Genomic DNA, 6,991 nt, shown 5'->3' with positions numbered 1-6,991 from the left:
ATAATCGATACCAAAAATAAGCCATAAGATTAGTGGCTAACATTCCTAGGATCATAAAACCTTTATTTCTGACTTGAGCGTCGGAGGGTTTACGCCGGAAAAACGACTGGCGTGCTCTGACTTGTTTCTGTGTACGCAAGAATTTTTGGAGAAGAAAGCATACGAGGAGAGATCCTGATCGTGGTTGAGTTTATTGAGCAGAGATCCTAGTCGTGGTCGAAAGAGTAACTAGAATCTCGCATCAACATCATTAATCTGAAACAGTTAAACAAAGTAGATTTAGAAGTACAATTATACCTAGCAAGTTGTTTGATAACAGATGAAATATGATCAATTATTAATTTAGAGCTAATGAAATTTGATCTCCAACTACATAATAATGATAAGATCAAACAGCATGAAGCTTTGAACATGTCGAAAGCAAAGTTCAGCTATTTGATCTTCAAATACATAATTAATGACAAGATCAAGTAGTTGAAGCTTTGAACAGGTCCAAGCAACATTCATCTGCAAGGCCCCTGTTCCAAAATTTCTAGTAATATTCAGAATATGTGAAATTTTTATAGACAGTCGGGTGACGTTCATCGATCAAATCCTTAGCATGAGCTATCACAGCATCAGGTGACGAACAATAGAACGTTAGAATGGATATGTGCTCCTTGTCGCAATTCACCAGAGCTCGATGGAGCACACTCTTGTATCGATCATTGCTAAGAACCTGCATCTGATCGCCAATGTTGACAATGAAGGTGTTGGGAATAAGACTAGGGATGGCAATTGTACCCGCAAACCCGCAAACCCGCCCAAACCCACCCGCCAAAACCCGCCCGTTGCGGGTAATTTTACCCGTTGCGGGCGGGTTTAGTATTATAAATTAAAACCCGCACATGGATGCGGGTGGGTTTGGTATTAACCTTATATCCGGTGGATACCCGCATGGATATCCACCAAACCCGCAATATTTTTTTCAAATATTTTTAATTTAATTTTAATCTAAAAATGTATAAAGAAAATAATGTCATTAATTAAATTACCAAATAGCCAAAGACTCAAAGTTGTGTATGTGTGTATGTGGCCTATATCCTATTCTAAAGTCATAATCTAAAGAAAACTAAAGGCATTTTCCTTCGAATTAGTATTTGAAAATATTAATCTTAATTATTATTATAAGCATTGTGTTGGATGGATGCTTATGGTGGTGAATGAAATGAATATCTTCTCTTGGAGCTTGTTTTAAATGATAATATGAAATGTAATTATTATTTTTAGATACTAGTTTGTGTTTTTTAAATGGATTTGTGTAATTTATACTTAAATTTGAGAATTTGTGTTGAATTGATGTGGAAATTTTAATTTTTCATTTACATTATTTAAATATAAAATTGAGTATGTTATATGGAATTTAAGGTTATTATTATAAATTTATATATTAAACATTTATGATTTTAAATACGGAAACCCGCAAAAAATCCGCCGGATACCATTGCGGGTTTGGTAATTGTTAAAACCCGCTGCGGGTGGGTTTTTGTAAAAAAATTAAAACCCGCTGCGGGTTGCGGGTGGGTTTGGTAATTTAAATTTTATGCGGGTTTGGGTTTGGTAATGGCAAACCCGCTGCGGGTGGTGCCCATTGCCATCCCTAAATAAGACTGACAGGAAGCCATTTCCCCTTTCTAAGTACCTGCAATCCAGGGACATCATCCTGAAGAAGAACAGTTATTAAATTTGGATCAGTGTGTCCTGGCAATCCATAAGTTAGATCGGGCTGAGGACAGGGTGGATAGTAGTTCAAAGCCATATGTTGCCCATGTTTGCCTAATGCCTTGTCTATATAATCCCTTTGAAGGCCCCAAGCTCTCAGATATGGCCTCAAGTAGCCTCAGCACTAACCCTCTTGCACTTGTACAGTACTCAGCCACAACTTCCCTTTCAAGTGTTAACAGCAGTTAAAATAACTGGACATATGAAAAATAAAAAAATAAGTAGATTACACAATCTTACTAATTATACCTGAAGGATGGAGGATTGGACGGCCATTCATGTATGTAATCCTGAAGAGGATAACAATGAAGTCTCAAGTAATCTCTCCTGTTGGATACCTTTTCCGTATTAACATTAAAACTAGTGGATAGTCTTGTAGACTTTGAAGGATCATCAGAGTAACTCTTCAGTCTCTCACTCTCTGGCAATTTGAAAAATGCTCTCGCAATGCTCAACATGTTATTAATTATCGTTTCTGGAATCCCGTGGTTCTTCACCTGGAAGAAGCCGTCATGCTGGCATGCCTGTCCAATCTGTTTGATGATATCAAGGCGGCGAGGACCGTCGAGGACTTGGAGATCGATGAGAGGAATTGAACCGTCTGATATCTGAACCTCCGTGAGATTTGGACGGTCAGAGATGGGGCGGATATAGTTAGAGGGAACACTCTTGACGGTAGATGCAAGGTCTGATAGTAGAAGCTTGGTGGTGGCTGCCGCCATGTCCAAAGGCCTATAACGAAGAGCTTGATTATATTGGCTAATTAAAATTGTAATTTCCTGATGAAACTGAAGGTCCTGGTGACATCCTATTTATAGACACTACAGAGCCGGTGAGAGGAAATTAAACGATGGAACTGAACTTGACAGCGTTACGTCACCATTCACCGACAACCGGTGACTATATAACCTCATGAACTGGTACCAGTTGCATGATGGCTTTGAGTTTCTATTTTCTAACAACAAGATAAGCCAAAAACGATGGCCTATAGATTTGGCAACTCATCATTTGTTACAAAATTTTAAAACAATTGTCTTTCTGGGTCGGCAATTTTCTTTCTTACTTATATCACTTTGATACGTCACATTAGATGATAACATCGAAAATTTGGCTGAAGAAATGATAGTTCCCATATGAATTAAATATACATAAACAAATTGTCGTTCTTATGATCTTTCTCCACAAATTTTTTTTTACCTAATTAATAGTTGTCTGATATGATTCAAGTGGGTAAGTATCTTGAACTGTAGACCCTCTGGCCTGCCTGACAGTGCTCAACTTAATTTCTTACGATGACGTCACTAAAATGACATAGCACAGGCAACGTCATCCGGATCCGCATAAGATTACGCAAAGCCTTACGTAAAATCCTCATTTGTCTTTTCATACGTCGGGTCACCAAGCTCGGCTGAAATGACGGGCACAGCTGCATATAAAAAAAAGGGAGTATTCCCTTTTCATTCTTAAGATTTGATGTAATAACTTATTTCATTCTTACTGTTTAAATAATAGTCCATTTCATCCTTATTTTTAAGCAACAGCTCAAAATACTTTTTCATTAATTTATTGTTATTATACTATATAATTCATTGAGGGTAAAATAAGATTTCAAAATAATGATAAATTATTTTAAAATAAACTCTCTAACACAAATAAAAAAAATTCTAACTTTAAGGATAACTTAATAAATAAACAATAATAACATTAAATAATATGTTAAATATATATTCAGGACAAAAAAAAAGGGTTTCACAGGCACTAGAGTAACTTTTTTTATCCTTTAGCTTATCCTTAACTTTAATATGGTCAAGATAAATAAATAAATAATTATTAAGTACTGTTATTCTTTCAAAAGTAATTACAAACTCCTTCATTTACTTAGAAAATATGCACTAAATACATAACAACATATATTTAAAAATACTACCAAATAAAATACATTGCATTGGATTGAATTTTTTTTATAATCTTTTAGCTTATTATTGATCTTACTATAGACAATGATTCATGATTGAAAAGAATTATTATTATTATTATTATTATTTAGTTGACTTCATTAAAAAAATTAATAAACACACACACATGTTGCAAATTCTTTAGTATTATTTTTGTTTCATTAAGTTATGCTTAAATTTTAAATTTATACAAAAAGTCATATGTTATTTAATTATTTTTCAAATTTTTATTTTAAAAAGCTTTGCATTTATTCAACTGAAAATCCTATTTTATCCTAAATGAATTATAGAGTAAATTAATTGTAAATTTATGGAAGGTTATTTTGGGCTATTGTTTGAAAAATAAGGATGAAACGAACTATTGTTTAAAAAATAAGGATGAAATGAGCTATTATATCAAACCCTAAGGATGAAAATAGCTTTTTCCCTAAAAAAAAGGATCCTACAGCTCCAGTAACTTACGGCTCTTTTGTCTTTTCTTACTTTGTTACTGTAAAATTTCATTGAACCCTTGTACTACTCTGTTTTATTTATATATTTTTTTTAAGTATTATGAAACTTTATGCTTACCTATATTATGAAAATTTAATTTATCTCTTTATATTCTTTTTTATTTATTATTTTTTTTGTAAGTGTCAAAAGAATTTTTGCTTACAACCACGAAACATTAGTTATCATAACACACTAATATTAATAAAAAGACAAAAATATACTTAAATTAGTAATAAAAAAGTGCTTTTCTCTCTTAAAAATTACGGCATCTCATCTTCCATCACTCATCATCAAATTTTTTTTTAAGGATATTACCATTCATCTTCTTTATAATATCATCTCATCATAATTACTACTTTCATGATAAAAGGATTAATAAAAAAAAAATAAATTCCCTTTGAATCTATCCCTCTCCACTATCAATTTCTCTTCAGCAACCTTTATCAACAATTAAAGCCACCATTAGACTCATTACATAGAGAGAGAGTGAGAGAGGGGAATAAGAAATGGGGAAAAAAATGAAATGTTTACAATTTTATAGTGCGTTCACTAAACATGAATAGAAATTAACTGGAATTAGAATGAGTTAGAATGAGAATATATAGAATCGAAATGAAGAATTGAAATCAAAATAATTTATTTATATGAACTGTAAGAATCATAGTTAGAATGAATTGTATTGCCCTTGATGTGTTTACTTTATCTTAGAATCAAAATCTTAGTGAGTTAAACTGTAACAAATTACTATAAAATTCTTAATTAATTTTTATCATAATTATTGTTTTGTATTTTAGTTATTGTGATTATTATTATTTTATTATTATTATTCAAAAATTTATTAATAATAATAATTATTGTTAATTATTTTTATTAACAATTTAACTAAAAATTATTGTTAATAGATTAATTAATTATAATATCTTTTATTGTTGTTAATAATAATAATAATCCATTTAAAAATTATAATTATAATTATAATAATAATCCATTTAATAATTATTATATTTTTTAATTAAATAGAGGATATTTTCGGAATTTAAAAATTATAGGGGGCAAATTTGATACTTTAAGGATTTCAATGAAATAAAACCGAGTGCAAAGGCTTCAATGAAATTTACAATAACAAAACAAGAAAAGACAAAAGAGCCGTAAGTTACAAGGGCTGTAACTTAGGCGGATCCATAAAAAAATCTTCATTTGTGTGGCTGATTATATGTCACTGTCATGCTTTCTGTAATTAATTAAAATTCTTGTTGTCGATTTTGTTCAAGCGTCTAGAAAAGAAACTGGATAAGAAAAGATATTAGATGCTTGATACTCCATTAATAATTAATAATCTATGTATGTTCGAAAGGTAGAATATTTACAAGATTATACGCTAATCGTGTAAGAACAAGGACTGGATTCATGTCTACCATTAACAGCCGAAAAGGTTTAGAATATGTTCTTTCTTACTCAATCAAGATTAAAATGAAGTAATTAGTATAGTATCATGTTTCACAGAGCATCAATGATGAAGGACGTGATATGGCTCTTTACTCTTTAAGCGATTTGATTGATGATAATTTTTTTTTTTTTTTGGGGTTAATTGTTTAATGTTGAATTATTTTTGCGTACAGCTAGCTCGTTTTGTCTTTAGAGAAACGACTGAATTGCGAACCATGTGAGTGAATCTGTAAATTGGTAGGTTTGTAGGACCCAAATCATACGACAAAATCAAGTTCGGTACATGTTTGGGTATATGTAGAAAATTTTTACTTGAGAGTGATATATCACCTTTACATGTCATATGTTAGAATTAATCACATGTTTGATTAAATGAATTAAATGTTCGATGAAATGCCTCTGTGACCAGCCTCTGGCCTCGGCTAGAACCTCAACATCGCCCCACTATCCAGCCAGAGTTGACATGGCAACTGACTCAGCAGCATGTGATGACTTACACGGGTGATTCAGCATACTCATGAAGACTCTAGATAGCCAAATGGATATGCATAAGAAATTGTACAAGACAAATGTTTGAATCATGACTATTAGATTAGTGGTATAGCTGTACATGTATTCATCAACTCTAATTATCAGTTAAGACATTAATGTTAAAAGATGTTTCCTTACTCCCATACTCAATCGTTGGATGGACAGGACACAAGTTGTGCGTCATTGACTTGCATGCAGGATTCTCTGTAGTTAAAGAAAATGCTGTGTTTGGTTGAAGAGAAAATTCTGAAGGTTAGAGAGAAAATTATTGAACTGAATTCATTCCATCAATAAAAATCAGAAACTGAAGGATTGCAAAGCTTTATATGCACATGTCCAGAAGATTCTATAAGCAACGAAAGCATGAGCATGACCTTAGCACTTGTAACAAACTTTGAGAGAGAAAATTATAACAAACTCTTAAATAACTAATCTGCCTGCATAACTAACTGCTGACATGGCTAATGACTCAGCAAATGCTTTAATATCTGTCACCAGTTCTAAGTTGTAGTGCAAGTCCTCTGTTTCTTCAATTTCGCCTATCAATTGCAATATCCTTCTTAGGATAAGAATCTTGCTTCTTAAGATATTCGAATCTTTCAATTGCCAGGTTATTGGCACCACCTGACCTGATGATTTAATGGATCTACCTTTACATTTCTTTCAGTATTGGCTACTCTGGGACTGGCCTAATTATCATTGATCCCAATTGCATTGTTCAAAATAAACAATAGGATATTTTGCAAAAATCTCACTTTTATTCATGAAATGAAAATATATAGTAAGTACAAGACAACCAGTTTATT

The 6,991-nt window shown here is 32.1% G+C and overlaps 1 pseudogene; it reads right to left on the bottom strand.

Annotated features, from left to right (window-relative positions):
- Positions 1-466: 466 nt before the first annotated feature.
- LOC18033030 lies at positions 467-2,527 on the bottom strand (annotated as a pseudogene).
- Between the last annotated feature and the right edge of the window lie 4,464 nt (positions 2,528-6,991).

This window comes from Citrus clementina, unplaced genomic scaffold, assembly GCF_000493195.1.
Source record: "Citrus clementina cultivar Clemenules unplaced genomic scaffold, Citrus_clementina_v1.0 scaffold_9, whole genome shotgun sequence".
In the NCBI taxonomy this organism is placed as follows: Eukaryota; Viridiplantae; Streptophyta; class Magnoliopsida; order Sapindales; family Rutaceae; genus Citrus; species Citrus x clementina.
This window is presented reverse-complemented; position numbering and strand designations above follow the sequence as displayed.